Source organism: Cervus canadensis, unplaced genomic scaffold (assembly GCF_019320065.1).
Source record: "Cervus canadensis isolate Bull #8, Minnesota unplaced genomic scaffold, ASM1932006v1 Scaffold_145, whole genome shotgun sequence".
Taxonomy (NCBI): Eukaryota; Metazoa; Chordata; class Mammalia; order Artiodactyla; family Cervidae; genus Cervus; species Cervus canadensis.
This window is the reverse complement of record NW_025091527.1, coordinates 1-19,408: the sequence shown is the minus strand read 5'-3', so window position 1 is coordinate 19,408 and position 19,408 is coordinate 1. Positions and strand designations below refer to the sequence as shown.

At 47.3% G+C, this 19,408-nt stretch overlaps 1 long non-coding RNA gene across 1 annotated transcript; it reads right to left on the bottom strand.

Moving 5' to 3' along the window:
* Positions 1–4,837: 4,837 nt before the first annotated feature.
* Positions 4,838–17,680, bottom strand: LOC122436525. Its single transcript, XR_006268035.1, has 3 exons — positions 17,394–17,680; positions 10,005–10,111; positions 4,838–5,025 (listed from the first exon to the last, which is right to left on the bottom strand). It is a non-coding gene; the product is annotated as an uncharacterized LOC122436525 (long non-coding RNA).
* Positions 17,681–19,408: the final 1,728 nt, after the last annotated feature.

The window sequence follows — 19,408 nt, the reverse complement described above, 5'->3', positions numbered from 1 at the left end:
AACGCTGTATTATGTCTAGGTACCCCATCTTCTTCATCTGCTCACCCACATTCCACACTTAGATTGCTGCCGTGTCCTGTGTATGGTCCTCGAGCAGCTGTGATCATAGGACTGCAGGTGTCTTTTCAGATTTTGGGTTTCTCCATATCTGCACCCAGGTGTGGGACTGCGGCATCCTATGGTACTTCTGTGTTTAGTTTTTTAAAAGAAACTTCATACTCTTTGCCTAATGGGTGTACTGATTTACATTCCCACTAAGAGTGCAGGGTAATTCCCTTCTCTCCGCATCCTCTGCAACATGTATTGTTGGAGATTCTCTGAGATGGCCATTCTGACTGATGTGAGGTGATAGCTCATTGGACTTTTGATTTGCCTTTCTCTAGCCATTGGTGATACTGAGCATCTTTTCAAGTTTTTAATGGCCATGTGTATGCCTTCTTCATGAAATGTCCATTGAGATCTTTGGCCCATTTCCCTATTGGGTATTTTTATTTTATTTTTGATATTGTGAGGAAGGAAATGGGCAGGTTGCCCTGACTGGAGTGACTCCATTTTAGAAGAAAGGGAACTCCATCTTACATTCTTGGCAAACTTTGCAGTATATATCTGGGAGACCATAGAGATAAAATACCAACAACCAGCAGGCCTCACGGGTGCCTGGAAACCAGACCAGACTGACCCCGTACCTAGACCTTCCAGAACCAAAAAGAATACCATGACCACTGTGTAATCAATCAGTATCTGTAATCTTAATAATACCCATTGGTGTAAGTTAGACTGTTATAGCCACGCTTTCCGGGAAACAAACTCACTCAGAAGGACAATGCAGATAGTGGAGTGCAGTTTATTACACCGGCGGGCCCAAGGCAGAGTCTCCTCTTAGCCAAGGACCCCGACCAGCATTTGTGAAAATCTTTTATACCCCATGTGTATGTGTCCAAACCCACCACCCCAATTTCCTTGAGACTTACATAAACAAAGGAAGGATAAATACAATCACAATAACCCCATCAGTCACATGTTATGTGTTCAAACAGTTAATAATCAAGAAGCCCGCAGTTACATTCCAGTTAATAATACATTCCAGCTTGTGGTCACATTCCAATCAGTTAATAATCGATAAGCCTGTGATTACATCCTGATAGATATGGAAAAAAATTTATGACCTGTCCGGAGACAGAGGTGATTACGGTATGTTTCCTCTTAGGCAATGAGTAACCTGGATGTGATCTTCAAGATTCCCGTCTGGAGGGGGTCTTATCCTTCCACTGTTGTTCCCACAGGCACTAAGCAGAGAGTTCAGAGTCCACTGGAGAGGTGGCCGAGCACGATCAGCACGGACAGGGCCTCAGATGGAGTCCAGGCCCTATGAATTCCTTCTTCACAGCAACTTGTAAGAAGTTGGATTCTGGTTCCTCAGGAAGGGAAGTTGAGTTCCCATCCCTGTTGGCTGTTGCTGGGCAACCAGAGATTCTGGCATCAATCTTCAGGCATCCCTGCTTGACTCTTCACAGATTCAGTGCATTTTCTGACTTGCAAAGGAGGTAAGAGCTGATACCCTGAATAGGAAAGGACTTCAAAAGATTATCTAGTCTAACCTCTATGCCTTCAAGCAGAAAAAGGCATCGTTATCCTCCTTTCACAGATAAAGCCCCAAATTGGGAATGACTTCTGTCTTTGGGCCAAGCCAAACTTTGGTTCTGTTAACGAAACTCAGGTGGAAAATTTAAGAAAGAAGAGATGAACACTCTCTTCCTATTAAGCACCAAGACAAAAAAAAAAAAACAAACTTACATATTATGTGCATTTCCTAAAAATGAAACTGTTCTGCTCAGGGCCTGCTGGGTCCTAGAGTCTGAGTTGGTCTCGTTCACTCTAGTTGGGAGCAGACAAACAGAGGGAGGCTGCTCCTCCCACAGAGTCTCACAGAGGACAGGGAACAAGGAGTTTCTGGTCTCCCCTTAAATTGAAGAGGGCAGAACTCAACTCAAAGTCTCCCTGGACCCACTGAAATGTTGTGAAGTAATTAGCCTCCAACTAATAAAAAAAGAAAAAAAAAAAGAAAAAAAAAACAAAGTCTCCCTGGATTCTGGCAAACAAAAAGTCACTTGCCCAGGTGTGTATGCCAAAAACTCAGCCCACCAGGCTCCTCTGTCCCTGGAATTCTTCAAGTAAGAATACAGGAGTGGGCTGCCATGCCCTCCTCCAGGGGATCTTCCCAACTCAGGGATCAAACCCACATCTCTTATGTCTCCTGCATTGGCAGGTGAGTTCTTTACCACTAGGCTACCTGGGAATCCTATATGCCAACAAAGTGACATCTAGATCAATCAAAGTGCTGGAACAGGCTCCTGGAACTTTCAACAGATTTGTGGCCTCTCCACCAATTATTCCTCATTCTTTACCACACTCGCAGCTTTCCTTACAGAAAAGAATGCAGTCACTGTTTAGGCATACTTCATTTTGGAGCAGAGGTCATCAACTGAGCACTTTCTTGCCGTGAAAAGGGGGAAAAATGATACCTGGTAGGAGGTGGTTCAAGCCCATCTTGGAGGCCAGTCCTCAAATTTCTCAGAACACCAGCCACCTGGGTTGGAAACACAGCCTGAGATTAGAGTTTGGTGTGATTCATTAAGAATGTGCTTCCAGCGAAACCACTGGGAAAGAGAGGAAGCAGGTTAGAGGTGGGAAATGATCTGAGCAAGGATGTGATGCCAGAGGTTCTGGCCTCAGCTTGACCCCAGGGGGAGTTCTGAAGTGTAAATCATGCCTTAGAGTTCCAAATCAAGGCAAGGGAGCCGGGCTGCCTAAACCCTTCCTGGGGTGGTAAAGTTCAAGGCTTTTCAGTGGGTAAAAGTGCTCCAATATTCATTGGGAGGATGAAGCTGAAGCTCCAATACTTTGGCCACCTGATTCGAAGAGCTGACTCATTGAAAAAGATCCTGATGCTGGGAAAGACTGAGGGAGGGAGGAGAAGGGGGCGACAGAGGATGAGATGGTTGGATGGCATCACTGACTCAATGGACATGAGTTTGAGCAAACTCCCAGAGATGGTGAAGGACAGGGCAGCCTGGCGTGCTGCAGTCCAGGGGTCGCAGAGTCAGACACAACTGAGTGACTGGACAACAACAAAGCCAGGAGTTAAAACCTCTGATCAGCATGAAATAGCCCCGGGAGAGAGCCCAGAGGGAGGAGGCTCTCTTTGTGAACTCTTCCTGCGGCTCACCTCTCTTTGTGTTCAGATGAGGCACCTGGGGACATATGTGGCAGCAATCAGGGCTGTTTCCCACTTGGAGGGCCAACCAGAAAGCTTTTCCAAAGCAACCTGAATGCAGTAAACAAATTATCCTGTCTAAAACGTCTGCCCATCAGGACCGTGAAAGAGGGAGAAGGACCATCCCTGGCTCCAGGGGACAAAGGGAACTGATTCTTCTGTCTTGACCAGTCATCACCTTGTTGTTTAATCTCATAAAATGCTGCTGCTTCTGCTGCTGCTGCTGCTAAGTCACTTCAGTCGTGTCCGACTCTGTGTGATCCCATAGACGGCAGCCCACCAGGCTCCCCCATCCCTGGGATTCTCCAGGCAAGAGTACTGGAGTGGGGTGCCATTGCCTTCTCTGCATAAAATGCTTTTCTGCCAAATGCTTCAAAAACACCTTGATTCCCCAGGGATCATTGCTCACATTTCCCAGGGAGTCCAATATAGAGAAGTTTCACAGGATATCCCTAGCGGGGGTTAGGTGATGCTAGTGATAAAGAACCCACCTGCCAATGCAGGAGATGTAAGAGATGCAGGTTCGATTCCGGGGTCAGGAAGATCCTTGGAGAAGGAAATGGCAATCCACTCCAATATTCTTGCCAGGAGAATCCCTTGGATAGAGGTGCCTGGAGGGCTGCAGTCCAGTGTCGCAAAAAGTTGGACATGACTGAAGTGACTTAGCACACACACACACAGCTACCTTCCCATATGTCGGGTTCTCTCCATGACCCCAGACTTTCTGTGGGGTTCTAGAGGGCCAAGCCAGGTCTGAGGGGTTCATAAGGAGGCAAACATCTGGCCCAGGAGAACCATCCACAATAAAGTGGCCCACGTTCTAGGCTAGAATAGTGTTTCCGAAGGTGACCTTCCAAGGGTGGATTTTGTCATGTGAGCCCCATCAGAGTATGATAGACACAGAGACAGGTGCACACACATTAGGGACAGCTCAGAGATTTCTTATAAAGTTAACATAGCCATGTAGCATTGGTGTTAGTCACTCAGTCGCGTCTGACTCTTTGATACCCCATGGACTATAGCCCACCAGGCTCCCCAGTCCATGGGATTCTCCAGGCAAGAATATTGGAGTGGGTAGCCATTTCCTTCTCCAGGGGATCTTGCCCACCCAGGGATCGAACCCAGATCTCCTGCATTGCAGGCAGATTCTTTACCATCTGAGCCACCAGGGAAGCCTTACACATCAAAGTAACCAGCACCCAAATCAGGAAACAGACCATCACCTAAGTATCAGTATGGGCATTTTGGTTCAACATTATGTCTGAGAGATTCCTCCATACTGCTGTTGAATATTACTGCCTTCCAATCCCACACGTCCTAATTCCTTCTCTGGATGATGTTTCTAAAGGTCAGCTCAAGCACCTCTGCCTTTGTGTCTTTTCCTCAGATAAAGTTCCGATGTCCTAATATGTGGTTCTCTCCTGCCTCAGTCCCTGGCTCTCCCTCCCTAACACCCGGGGCTCTGGACCGCCTGTGCTTTTTAAAGTTTATCACCTGCGTAATACTTGCCTTCTCCTGCCTCTGGATCCTTCAAGCCTTTGGCAGAGGTATGGATAGGTCCATGGAAGCAACAATTCTGGGTCCTGTCTGACGTCATCATTGTGTTCATGCTGTCCACACGTGCAGCTGAGGCTGTGAACTGCCATCTCAGACCCGTGTTCTCAAACCCCATGTACAGAAGCATCACCTGGGTGCGGTCCTAAGTGTGCATCCTCAGGCCCACAGCCTCCAGGAGGTCCGATGCTGGAGACCTGAGCTTGAGACCAGGAATCCATGTTTGTCATGGGTCCCCACGTGGTTCTGATGCTGGTCCACGTTCTGTGAGATGCTCTCCTTGGGATAACTCTGGGGCCCCATTGTTGGCTCCCTTGGCATGACAGGGAGGGAGCTCAGCTCCCCCCTTTTTAAATATTGAGCTCTCTGTCTGTCTGCCCCCTCAGACTATAGGCTCTGAGACCTTTCCACAGCCTGCTCAGAACTAGTGCAAAGCCTGGACATGATACACACTCAATAGATGCTTACAGAATCACTTCACTGTATAGTGCTTTTCCATAGATCCGTCTTACTTTTCCAACTCTTATATAAACTATTTAAAAGCATGACCTATTCCTTGCCTGTAACACTGAACACAGTGACTTCCATACTGTAGATATTCTGTACATTTATTTTGTTAATAGGTGTCACCTACAACCCTTGAGCTGCCGTGGTAGGGTTAAAGCTTGAAGCAGGTTGTGAGATCCCTGTTTTACACAATGGGGCTTCCCTGGTGGCTCAGACAGGAGAGGGTCTGCCTGCAATGCAGGAGACCCAGGTTCGATCCCTGGGTCGGGAAGATCCCCTGGAGAAGGGAATAGCAGACCACTCCAGGATTCTTGCCTGAAGAATTCCATGGACAGAGGAGCCTGGCAGGCTTCAGGGGTCGCAAAGAGCTGCACACAACTGAATTACTAGCACTAACACGCTGTCTTCTGTCAGGCCTTCCCAGGTGGTGCTAGTGATAAAGAACCTGCCTGCCAATGCAGGAATCATAAGAGATGTGGGTTCTATCCCTGGGTTGGGAAGATTCCCTGGAGAAGGGCATGGCAACCCACTCCAGTACTGTTGCCTGGAGAATCCCATGGACAGAGGAGCCTGAGGTCACAAAGAGTCAGACATGACTGAAGCGATTTAGCACATATGCATGCCTTCGATCAATTCAGAAGTTGCTCAGAATGTAAAACTAGGAGGGACTCGGTGTTACTTTTCAGGCATAAGCAAATGGTTGTCAACCAGTGTCACAAATTCTGACGCTGGCATATAGACCTTGCTCTGATTTAGTTTAGAAATGAGAACATCCTCATTCTGACACATTCTTTCTCTCTCATGGGCCCCATAAGAGTAAATCCATGTAGAAATGTCTAATGGGGTCCTTCAGGAAGCATAGCACATTATTGTTGCAGAACCCCGTGCAAAGGTGAGAGCTACTCCACCTGCCAGCTAGCCTTCTGATCACCCTGAAGTTAGCAGCTCTTCGTTTATCAACACTTTTGGGGTAAATGATTCAGAATCCTGTTCTACCAAAGCACTGAGCTTTCAGCCACAATCAGTGTCAGGCAATTTCACACTGTTCACCTAGTCTGTATGTCCAGGGGACCATATGTCCACAATAAATATGTTCTTAAATTTCTCAAATAAGCATTGACTTTCCTTGAAACTTTCTCCTTAAAAACTGAAAGTCTATATTTCAAGAGCATATGAATCGCTAGCATCTTCTGACTCTCATTCAAAGCTTTGAACCAATGAAACCTGCCCATGACAAGATTTTATCAAGTGAGTGATGTTCTTTGAATCATTTGATTCTGAGGAGAACTGTAGTGCAAGGTTTTTCCAACTTTTTTGACCATGACTGTCAGTGAGAAATACATTTTGCATTCCAACCCAACACATAACACACACATGCTTTCCCCATATTACAGTCACACTGCTGTTCTTTTCTGTTCTCTTCCACTCGTGAGAGCTTCATTCATAAAGAACCTGCTTCTCAACCTCAGCTGTCTCCTGGAATGACCTGAGAAATATTAACAATTTCCCAAGCCTGGGTCTCCCTCCCAGAGATTCTGATTTACTTAGTCTGAGATGTGGCCGGAGCAGTTTGGTCTTAAATGTCCCACAAATGATTTTCCTGTGCAACCCAGATACATAGCCCATACAGTCAGCCGAGATTCACTGGATTTGATTCGGGGATAACCAGCTTCCAGGCAGAGCTGTAGCATTAGGCAGTTGCAGAGTATCCAGTCTCCAGAGCCCTGGAGCCTGGAACTTCCATCCCTTATTGCCAAGAGGGAGAGATTTACAAAGAGGGACTTTGCTAAGGGGAAGCCCTACAGCATCTGTGCCTTTGCAGGCTCTGGGCCACAGCAGGTGGGGGACGTGGGCAGTGTGACAAGGGCAGGATGTAGTTAGCTGCGTCTTGGCTTATGTTCCCAATCAGCAGAAAGGTGGTACAACTGCAGTATTGAGGAGAAGGAGCACTGGGATTCCGCTTAGTCGTGGTTTGTGTTAACATCAGACCTTGTTCTCCACAATGGCCCTGGACAGGAAGACTGGGTTTCTGTTGATCCTCATGCTCTGTGCTTTTGGAGGGAGTGGGGAGGGAGATGGAGAACGTATGCCGGGATGAATGACCGTTTCCCTCCCAGTTCCAAATGCACTGAGCACCCTGTCCTAATCCAGATACTTGCTGGAATTTGGAGCCAAAGCCAACACTGGAAATAGGCCGTCTGATGCCCTCATGTTAGTTAAGGATTCCGAGGCCCTGAAATGTGACCGTTTCAGTGGCTCACAGCCAGCTGGGAGCTTACCCAGTGTTAGCAGCATTGTTTTTTTTTAAATCTGGGAAAATCTTTTATTATGTTTCAGTTGATCAGTTTAAATTCATCTCACTATATATATAGATGTTCTGACCTATATGTTTCTTACAGGGTTTTATACAAATTCATCAAGAATTTACATTTCCCAAATGATCTTCTGTTGCAACAGTTTTATTCTCAGGAAAATACACATGTACACATATACTATGACAGCAATTTTAAACTTTAAAATATGTAGAAATTTCTTAGGGGAAAATAAAAAGGGACTTCTCTGGTGATCCAGTGGTTAGAACTTGGTGCTTCCACTGCAGGGAGCCCAGTTTCGATCCCTGGCTAGGGAACTGAGATCCCACAAGCCACACAGTGTGAACAAATAATAGAAAAAGAAAGTATATAGAAATGTGTTGGTTTGTGTGTAAAAATACATCTCTAAAGGCCCCACTCCTCAGAGGTTCTGATTTCTGAGATTTTGGATAAGATCCAGAAGACTAAATTTTGTGGGTGCTCTCAGAAGCATTATTTTAATGAAAGGAAAGATGAGACCTCTTTTTTAAAAAAATTATTTAATTGGAGAATATATCCTGTACAACGTCATGTAGGGTTCTGCCAGACAACAAGGCAAGTCAGTCAGGAAAAGTGAAAGTGTTAGTCACTCAGTCGAGTCTGACTCTTTGAGATCCCATGGACTGTGGCCTGCCAGGCTCCTCTGTCCATGGAATTCTCCAGGCAAGAACACTAGAGTGGGTTGCCATTCCCTTCACCAAGGGATCAAACCCACGCTTCCTGCATTGCAGGCAGGTTCTTTCCCATCTGAGCCAGCAGGGAAGCCCCGGGGCAGTCATAACTATACGTATATAGCCCCTCCCTTGAGAGCACTTTCAGAACTAACTCAGTTGGGCTCCTGGAGGACAGGAAACTAGCCTGTCCCATTTGCTGGTGTGTCCTCGGGGACTAAAACTTAGCAGTCACGGGATCAATATTTGTGGAATGAATGAATGAATGAATGACTAATCAGCCAGTTTCACCTGGGCACAAGGAAGGCATCTAAACAGTGGTGATAGGTGATAGGGCGGTCAGACCAGTCAGGGAAATTTGGGGTGGGGGAGGTCGGGCCTTGTTGGAAGGGCTCTGGTCTCCGAGTGCCCTCTGTCCCCTTGCCCACCGCCCACCTGAACTTGATCTCAGGTGCTGATGAACAAGGTCTGGGGCAGATGCCATGCTGGAAGAACTCAGAGGCTAGGCAGGGAGGCTCCAAGGGCAGCGCCCAGGCCGGTTGGGCCTCTGGCAGAAGCTGCCCTTACTGCCAGGAATCCAGCTTCTTGCAGGCAGGCTGCAGGGCTCCATGGCCCCCTGGCAGTGGCCAAGTCTACTCCGGGCTGCACGGAAACGGGATGGGAGCTGCTGAGTGGCGACTGTCAGATTTATGAGTCTCCTCAGTGCTCATCTTCCCAGAGAAGCAGGCAGCTCGAAAAGCAATTCTCTAAAGAGACTTGATCAGGAGAGTCCGTGAAGGGTGCTTGATTAAAATAAAAGGGAAGAATAGAACTGGCTGTGAGGCATCTGCGCTGGACCATCCAAGTCAGTGAGCAGAGGCAGCCTGGCCCACCCCGCCACCAGCGTGTTCCCAGAGCACCTGTCTGGCTCAGCCCCCACCCTCCCCTGCCCACTCAGCTCCTTGAGCAAAGTGTTAGTTGCTCAGTCATGTCGGACTCTTTGCAACCCCATGGACTGTAGCGCGCCAGGTTCCTTTGTCCATGGGCATTCTCCAGGCAAGACTACTGGAGTGGGTTGCCAATCTCTGCTGCAAAGGGTCTTCCCCACCCAGGGATCGAACCCAGGTCTCCTGCATTGCAGGCAGATTCTTTATCATCTGAACCACCAGGGAAGCCCCTGAAGGCTGTGGCAAACTCTGGATTTTAAGTGAATTTGGAAATCAACATTAACACTTGACCTGAATAGCAGAAGCTCAGTAGAGAGTGAAGGAGGGTGTGCTCAACCTCATACCGGTCAGGTGTGGCCATGACCAGTCACTTCTGAGCTGCAGTCATATTGTTACGATAGTCATAACAATCATTTCAGCAATAATTTCTCTTTATCAAAGTACTTAGTGCTGTAAAAGAAAGACATCTGAGCTCCCGTTCCACTCTCAGTTGCCCTAGTGGGACTTGGGTGCTGACAGTTATTTTTTCTTCTGAAAGATGAAATCAGGAGACACAGGTGAGGAGGAGGCAATGTAGACAGGGAGAGAGAGCAACCCAATAGAGAAGACACAGAGGATGCGCTGACTGGCACCTCGCTGCCCTGGGCAACTAGGCTCGACCCCACCGGGGACACTGAGTCGTCCCCACCAGGAGTGAGGAACGCAGGCTGTATTGACTCACCTCCTCCTGTCAATCACTGGTTAGGGTTTTTCCTTCCAGATCAAATCCCTGACATTCTGCCATCAGGGTCCACAGGGGCCTCAGCTGCAAGAGGACCCAGCAGAGACCTAGGAGAAGTGGGAAGGGGGTCAACTGTATCGGCTGCATCCCCCTTCCAAACAGATCAGAGACTGTAGGTGACTTGTTCAGGGTCACACAGCTGGTATAATAATAAACCCCAGAGTCCATGCTCTCCCCACCCCCTAGAGTGGCCTTCAAAACCCCTGGGATAGGAATCCCCCAGCAGTCCTGTGATCAAGACTCTGACTTCCAAAGTAGGGGGCATGGGTTCTATCCTTGGTGGGGGAACTAAGGTCCCACATGCCCCTGGATGCAGCCAAAAATTAAAAAAACAAAAACAAAAACAAAACCCTGGGATACAGTCCCCACCCCTCACCGTGTCTCCTCGCCACTCTGCCCTCAGGAAAATTCTGACCACTGGCAAGTTGGTGCTGACATTCACAACTGACACATGTGAGGGGAAGGAAAACTTTGTCCCCTACCTGGAGCATGTCCAAGCGGTCATCACGGTCAACGTGACCAGGAGAGGGGACCTGCACATCAACATGACGTCCCCCATGGGCACCAAGCCCATCCTGCTGAGCCACCGCACCTGAGACTATGACGCCAAGGTGGGCTTTGACAAGTGGCCTTTCATGACCACCCACACTTGGGGGGAGGATACCCAGGGCACCTGGGCCCTGGAGCTGGGCTTCGTGGGGAGCGCGCCCCAGAAGGGGGTGCTGAAGGAGTGGACGCTGATGCTGTACAGCACACAGAGTGCCCCCTACATTGACCAGGTGGTGTGGGGTCACCAGTCCAAGCTGGCCATGTCCGAGAAGGAGGAGCTGGAGGAAGAGCTGGACGAGGCCATGCAGAGAAGCCTGAAGAGCATCCTTGGCAAGGACTAGTGCCCGGCCCCCTCCCCCATCCCCACCGCCTCCTCCAGGAGCGTAGCAGTGACCTCCCCCCACACCAGCCACGCCCACGTCTAGATCTGAAGCTTCGCTCACTGTCAGTGATTCTTTTCATTCCTATGGAGGCAAATTTTCTTTTCTGTGCCCCAAATACAGTGCTCCCACCCACACCTCTGTCCTGTTTGTGACTCCAAGCTCTTCATTTCTGTCCAGATTGGTGATATCATGCCAACCCCTCCATTTCTTTCATAGAAGAGCTATGAATTCCATAGAAGCACTATGCATTTTCTTAAGAGAATGCATTTAAATAAGTCAGGCCTGGGGACTCCAAGGACGTTTTATTCATGATCTCAAGGGAGGACCCGTTATATAAGAGGAGGAGCCAGGTTTATGACAGAGGTGAGCTCTGAGTCTCTTAAAGCCCAGATGCTGTAAATCCTTTGGGAAAAGATGTGTTGACTTTTAGGAAGCTTTTCCAGGGATGTAAATGAAGGTGGCACTAATCGAAAGGTCCCCTAGTTACCAGATAGTGAGGAGAGAGTCCAAAAGCATGAACACAAGAAATCTTATCACCATGGTCAGCGTTGTAGCTTGTCTGGCTTGCCAGTATAATAGGCATAAGATCTCAGTGGCCTGGCTGCCTTTTCATCGGCCACTGCTCTGAGTTATGATAAACTCTGGGAGATGCCCCAGTTACTCTCCGTGTGCCTAGCCTGTCTCCAGCCTCAGTTTTCTGGGGCTCCTCCTATAGTTACTCAAACAAAAAAAAAAAAAGGGAAGGCAGAATGGAGACACATCTAGGAAAGAGTAGCTTAGTAGTTCTTAGCACAGGGATGTTCCTTCCCGACGCTGCTCTGGGGCTGCTTAATCTGATGGAGGGGAGAGAAGGTGAGCATTTCGAGAGCTTTCCATACACGGTTGGAGGAAAACAACTTCTGCAGTTGATGAGTTGGGGAAATGACCTCTCTTCTGGAAGAGGTGTGTGAGGGTGAGGGGTCAGGTTTGGAGAGGTGGGTAGCCACTTCACAGGAACCCCCATTTGTATGGAGCCCTTCCCACCGAAGGGGGAAAAGTCAGCTCGTCTCCCCGTAACTTGAGACCCAAAGGAGGCAGAAGCCCTTAACACAGAAAGCGCTACAGTCAGCTACAGGTGTGGCAGCCAAGCGGTCCAGGAGGGGCTTTAACCTGCAACCCAAAGGTGACATGCCCCCTTCCCCCGTCACCCCCAGAGACAGCATCTCATCACCAAGTAGAAAGGTGTTCCGAGAGGCTGTCACATTGTTCTCCTACCCAAGGAATAGCTCACCAGTGCCCACCTGACCCCCCAAACTGATGTGCTGGTTTGATTTGATTCCCAAGAACTGATCCACCCCTTCTGGCTACATTTCTCCCTTCCCGTGGGAGCAGTCTGGAGTTCCTCGCTTCTAAGTTGGCAACACAGAGCCAGAGGGCCCTTCCTTGAAGGCAGAAAAGCCTGGAAAACCCACGTTCTTTTCTCCCATGTTGGCATGGATTTCTACCTTCTCTAACACCATATGATCTTCTCTATAGAATGCTTTATGATGTCATATATTTATGATTTTTAAAAGAAATTTATTATATGTTGCAAAGGTCTTTTTAAACCAGTTTAGCCTTAAAGCAAAAATAAATGGAAATCATCGAAATTTCACTTCTCATTAACAGTCTGAAAGTAAACCAAAGGACACTAAGTGTGCATGTGTGTTTAAGTGCACACAGAAATATATATACATATGTAGACTAATCACGTGTATATATGCGTATATATCTTTATATACACTTGTATAACTGTATATACACACATATACATAAAATGTGTATATGTGTATTTACTGAAGAAACAGATACCACATTCATTTCTAAAAGCATAGTCAGAGGATATCAAAATGATTCTGGCTGAAGAAAAAGGCAAGTGGAAATTCAGGTGAAATGTTCATGAATTCTCATTACTTCATCTTTGTAATTTTGCACCTTTCTGTATAAACTTTAAGTATCTTATATAGCAGCACAGATACAAAATAATTGTCCATATTTGCACAGTTGTAGTCTAATTTATGAAATTAGAGAGTAACTTATCAGCTTCTTAATAGAAATAGCAAGTTTTGATATTATATGTATACAGTACATAAAATATATATAGTGCTATTTAAAAATATTTGGTCTCTATTTGTACCAGTGTTAACACCAAAATGTGTTCAGCTAGTGAGGCTTTTGTGATATCCTGATTCTAATGCAAGAGATATTTATTTATAGACATTTATTTTAAAAAAAGAAAATAAGTGAATAATAATCACGTTAACATTGTTATTCCCTGTGACAACATTTTATAAGTAAATTTAAAAATACATGATGTAAATTAGGAGATTCAAAAATAAAACATTACCTTGCAGATATTATGTGGGATGTGATATGTATTACATAAAAACACTTCCATCCATTCTGGGAGAGAAAATTAAAAGTTGCCAGAGAAAGAGCTAAAAAGCTTGCTTTCATAAATATGCACGAGAGATTTAGAATTAGCAAATAAATTGTACGCAAATTATGATCTATAGCAGCATTTTTCAGACTCAGGTTATACCCCATTGGCAGTTGTCATATAAATTTAGGAAGTTAAAACCAGCATTTTGGAGTAGAATAGGATAGCATAACAAGAAATCATGCATATTAGTGATAACAATTGTTTCCTGATTTTTTTCCCAGAAGTGTGTGTGTGTACGTGTCTGAGTGTATTGGCTCAGAAAGTGTAATACATTTCTTATTGGAGTCATGGTCAAAGATCTTTCAGAACACTCTTCTAGAATATATTCGCCAACTAGACAAGTTCTACCACAGTAAAACAGCCCCCAGATCTCGGAGGTTTCACACAACAAAGGTGTGTTTATCATTTACACAAATTTCATGGAGGAACTGGGTAACTCCCCAAGACCATAGATTGCCATGCAGTGACTCAGAGATTCAGGCTGCTCCAACCTTCACCCTCAGGTCTGTCATCACAGCACGAGGCTGTGACGGTCGGTAGGCGAGAGAAAGAACCCATGGAGACTCACTCCCTCTTCTATGTTCAGTACGAAGGAGACACGCAAGTCATTTGACCTATGTGTGCTGGCCAGTCCTGGTCAATGACGCTGCTACACAGGAAGCAGCTGAGAGATAACAGGACCACTAGTAGAATCCTCTGTGAGCACCGGGGTCTCTACCACAGAGAGGACTTGATAATCCCTTAAAACATATTCTTACATACTGATTTACATGGCAACCTGTTCATGAAAAGTGTCTCAAACTGGCTCCACCCATGTGACCACACACTATTCTAGCAAATCTGGAGAGTTATTCATAAAAATACAAATATCTTGGAGAAGGAAACGGCAACCCACTCCAGTATTGTTGCCTGAAGAATCCCATGGACCCAGTATTGTTGCCTGAAGAATCCCATGGACGGAGGAGCCTGGAGGGCTAAAGTCCATGGGGTTGCAAAGAAGCGAATTAGCATAGTTGTTACACAGCAATAAAATGTATTTGTATGCATTTATGTGTCTCCAACTCAGTTGTAAATGTCTTAAGGGCAGAGAATATAACTGTCTTTGTATTCTCACATTTCTCCACTAATGCCTAGTAAAATCTTAGGCAATCAGTAAATATTTACTGAATGAATGTACTTGCCTCTAGAAACCTAAAGTCCAATGCATAAATACATAAAATTTTGACTGTTAAAAAAAAAAAAAAGAAAGAAAAAACAAATATCTTACATTTATCATATTTGTTGTGAAAACAATTTTCAGTTTTGTACTGTGATCCACTACTTACAAAACCCAACTAGTAAAATTGTAAAAAAAACCCTGTGGCTGAAAACACATACTGAAAGGCATAAGGTCCAACCTGATCTTGTCACAGACTGAACACCGCTTTTCAACACTTAAGTCCAAAGAATGATTTCCCAAAGATAAAGTTTAAAAACTGATAATTTTTGGGATTACCCTGGTGGTTCAGTGGTTAAGACTTCATTTTCCAGTGCAGGGGTTGAAGGTTTGATCTCCTGGTTGGGGAGCTAAGACCCCACATGACTCAGAGCCAAAAAACCAAAACATACAACAGAAGTGATATTGTAACAAATTCAGTAAAGACTTTAAAAATAGTCATATCATAAAATATTTTTTTTCTTTTTTTTTTGAGCTCATAAAATATTTTAAAAAAAAACTGATAATTCTTAGAGTTACTACCACGCATCATTGTTGCCATCACTTATAAATTACGAAGAGTGGTTTTCATGAGAGCATGCCTTCATGGGTTGGCATCGCCTGAGAACCACACATTACAAAACCTTTGGGAAACGCAGCCAAGCATTTCCTATTTAGAGAGAAAAGTGCATTAGGAGGATTGGTGAACTCATAGCCAGAGTAAGTTTTTGGATGCCAAGAGTTTAATTTGATAGAAATTTCTAGAACTCAGAATGCCAAGATTAGAGACACTGGCTGTGGGAGAGGACAAGGGGATTGAAAGACACTGGGAGTTTGCAGTAACCATGAGCACAGGATGGGTCTTGGGCCAGTGAAGGTGATTTGATTGTGGCTGCCATGTGGTCTTCTGTCAAAGAAGGACTGAGTTGTGGGCGGGGGCGGGATGGGGGGGGACAGGCATCCAGCACTTGGGAGCTTAGGAAATGCAGTCATGATGGAAGTTGGGGACAGCATCTGAGTGCTCAGTGTAGGGGAACACAGAGGCCGGTGTAATGGGGGATTCTAGCCTCTGAAGAGCTGACGTCAGTTGAGGACCGGGCACAGGGAGGCCCGCCCCAGGTGCTCTCCTGGAAACCCCTCCACCTGCCAATGGTGAGTTCAAGCCCACGCACAGCCTCCCAGTACCTTACTCAGCTTCCCAAGGACACTGGCAAGGGAGAGATGGTGACCAGCACCTGGATGTCTAGAAGAGAGGCTCCCTCTCTGCTTTACAAATTAATCAACTCCTGCTTGAGTTGGTCCACTAGTCTCTTGTGCATTTAATTGCCTTTCTTTGGGTTCAAAGAATTTGAATTTGGTTTTGAGCTTATAAGCCAGGAATCAAAATCTGACCTGAGGCAAATTTTCCAAGCTAGCCTGCCAGCTTCATTTTTCTTTTAGAATTTAGAAGACATGCACTGTCAATCTGGGGATAGAATAAACTGATGATGGAGAAATGTGCTCAGCCCCAGAGATGAAGACTCTAATATTCAGTCCTGGGTGGTTTGGGATGGGATGGGGGTGACTAGAAATCTCAGCCCACAGGGTTTTAGATGCCCAAACAGCCAAATGAGGCTGGGAACTCCTTAGTTCTAAAGTGAACTGTCACCAGTGCCCACCTGGATGGCTTCAGGCCACCCTACCTTCACCATCCCAGCATGGCAGTCTCATGTCATAGTGCCCTGAAAGATGTCCCGGTTCACACAAGCGGACAGCCATGGGCTACTCCACGCTGGATGGAAGACAGAGACTACAACTTATCTTTTTCTCTTTTGCCCCTGTGTCCTGGAACTGGCCACAGGTGACAGATAAACTGCCAGGGAACTCCCTGTCACAAGCACATTGGCATGCAGGTGAAGGCGAGTTATTGACTAAGGATGTATCTCCTGATAGAATATACGTCTCCACTCAAAACCCCATTTCTTTGAGTAAAACAGGTCAGCAGGGCTTCTCTGTGGCATTCATTTGCTTTCATCCAAGCATGAGGGATCAGAGTCAAGCATTTGCAGTAATTGTGGTACTTAAATGATGCTCTTCGTCATCAATGTGCCAAGTGCCACACAAGTCTTGAGTGGTGGTGACTTCATTCACCACCAATGGTCCAACTACAAGTCCAGGATATAGTACTTTAGGATAAACTTGATCATAATGGTTGCTCGGAGGTTCTTTCTTATAATAAAGCTTCAAGTTAAGGAGAGAACTAAATGGAATTTTCCAACATGAAAAAGGAAGGGAAGAAACCAGGAGCGATGTCAGGTAAGAAGTGTCTTCTGATGCAAGCTGGATTTTGTATGAGACCTTGTTGGTGCGTGTGCCCTACAGCAGGGGTCAGCAAACTACAGCCCAGGACACAATCTAGCCCCCTGCCTGGTATATAAATGCAAATATTCTTGTTTTTTAAATACAGTTTTCTTGGAAGCCATCATACCTATTTGCTTTTGTGTTGTCTGTGGCTGTTTTGATGCTAACATGGCAGAGTTGAGTAGTTATTAATATAAAAGAGCCTGAACAGCCTATGATCTGGCAGAAAAACAGTTTTCCAACCTTTCCCCTGTATCTCTCTCCTTGGACAGCCCCGTAGGTCAGCATACACACCAGGCATGCTCTCTCTGTTGGGGTGTCCTCTGGCTGCAGAGGTGCACAGGACCTCACGTGCGACAGACAGAAATGCCAGGGGATCAGTGCCCCAGAGCCACGCTCACCTGGAGAAGGGGGACGTTGGTCCACAGACATTCCAGCTTCCTCACCTCCTGCAGGGACGGCTGAAGATGCTCTACCTGGCCTCTTCCCTGCGAGTGGAGCACAAAGCAGTAGCCCGGATCAGTGCAGCCTGAAACACCACTGGTGACTTTAACAGACAGACCTCAGTGTAAAGCACTATTTGTTGTTGTTTAGTTGCTAAGTCATGTCTGACTCCGCGATCCCATGGACTGTAGCCCACCAGGCTCCTCAGTCCATGGGACTTCTCAGGCAAGAATATTGGGGTGGGTAGACTTTTTCTTCTCCAAAAGCACTATAAAAGAGCTTAAAGAAGCATTACCTTCTTAAATAGAAAAGCAGAAGAGACCACTAATGTGCCACATGGACCAAGCACCTGCATCAAACTAGCAGGCCTGCTGGATGTGGGGGACGGACAACACCCCCTCCCCGCCCAGAGGTGGAGCGTGAGCACCCCTGGCAGGATGCCCTGGAAGACCCAGGTCTCTGAGGAGACTGTAGTGAGGCTGCTTCTGCAGATGTTGGAAAGACTGGGAACTGGCCTCAGCTGTTGCTCAGGGAAGGAAGTGCCATGACCAGGATGAAGTAGCAAACAAGGGCCACAGTCTCTCTTCCCGCCTTCCCTCTCCCCCACCAGGGGGATGATGGCGTATCAGGGACGAGACCGCAGCTTCACAGCCCTGGCGCCCACCGGAGCGTAGACAGGCTGGCTTGGAGCTAAGAGCCTGGGCTTTCTAATGGCAGGCCTAGTCCCTGTGATCACCACTCTACAAACCACCAGCACCTGAGATCTTGTTTAGAGTCTGCTCTGGGGGCAATCCCATGTAACTGAAACCTCCATGAATCCCCACCTTGATACCAAACCTCCTTCGCTGGAGGTTTTCTTGGGGATCTCTGGCGTTGCAAGAACAGAAACCAACTCTGACTCATAAAGACATGGATGCTGCATATCCAAAACAGGCGGTGTAGCACTCAGAACTGAAGGGAAGCCTGAGGAGCCTGCCTGAACCAGCCTGAAAACGGACAGAGGCTGTAGCGAGCCCCAGGACTGGGAGGCACAGTGGGGACCACATCAGGACTCCCCAGTCACAGGGCAGCTCCTGCATGTTCATCTTGGCTCCGCTGGACTCGGATCTCCTATTCCAACAGTGGGTCTGGTTTGGGACACTTGCCCACCCACAGGGAGAGGAAGGTAGGGTGAATCGTGGGTCAGATCAGGGCTGTAACTCGTGTGAAGGAGCAGCTCCTCAGGACAAGATCAGGGCTGCCCCCACCCAGCAGTGGAGAGGGAGGGGTGTTTGCTGGGGAAACGCCAACCAGCCATCTCAGATTGTTCCTCCCAGAAGCTGACTCTGACACAGGAGTCGAGGTAAAGTTATTTATTTGGAAGGAAGCATCTTTATGTAGGGAAGTAGAAAGTGGGACAGGAGAGGAGGGGTCCCATTCGGGCCACAGGGATGAGTGGGTCTCTCCACCCGCATCTGCCGCTGACACCCAGTGGGGACCGTGTACAACAAGCCTAGGGTGGTCCCAGGGAGGGGCAAGAGAGCTGGGGTGTCCATGCACCTGGGAATCTCCATTCTAGATGAGGGCCGCTCCCAGAGCCCCAGTACTGCCAGCCTGCCCAGTCTGTGGACCAAGCTCACTCCTGGGGCTGCAGGAACCCCTGCAGAGTCACATGTGCCCGCTCTGCTGCTTGTGCATGGGGGCTTGAACCAGACCGGTGGGGGCGGGAGGACCAACCTGGGGGCCAGCTCCTAACTGCAGCTGAAACAACAGTGGTCACTGGTCACCGTGACCCCAGTGCTTGGAGAATGGGGGCTCCTGGGAACTGGGAGGCAGTTTCTTTACAGAGGAGGTGGCTCTGGAGAGTCTCGGTCCTGGGCTTGAGGCTGAGTCCAAGAGGAGCCCAGCCTCCTCCTGCTCCCCGACACAGCGGTTTGGACCAGTCATCCGGGCACTGGCCCTGTAGGGGTCTCAGTGTTTGGCAAAGCTCCAG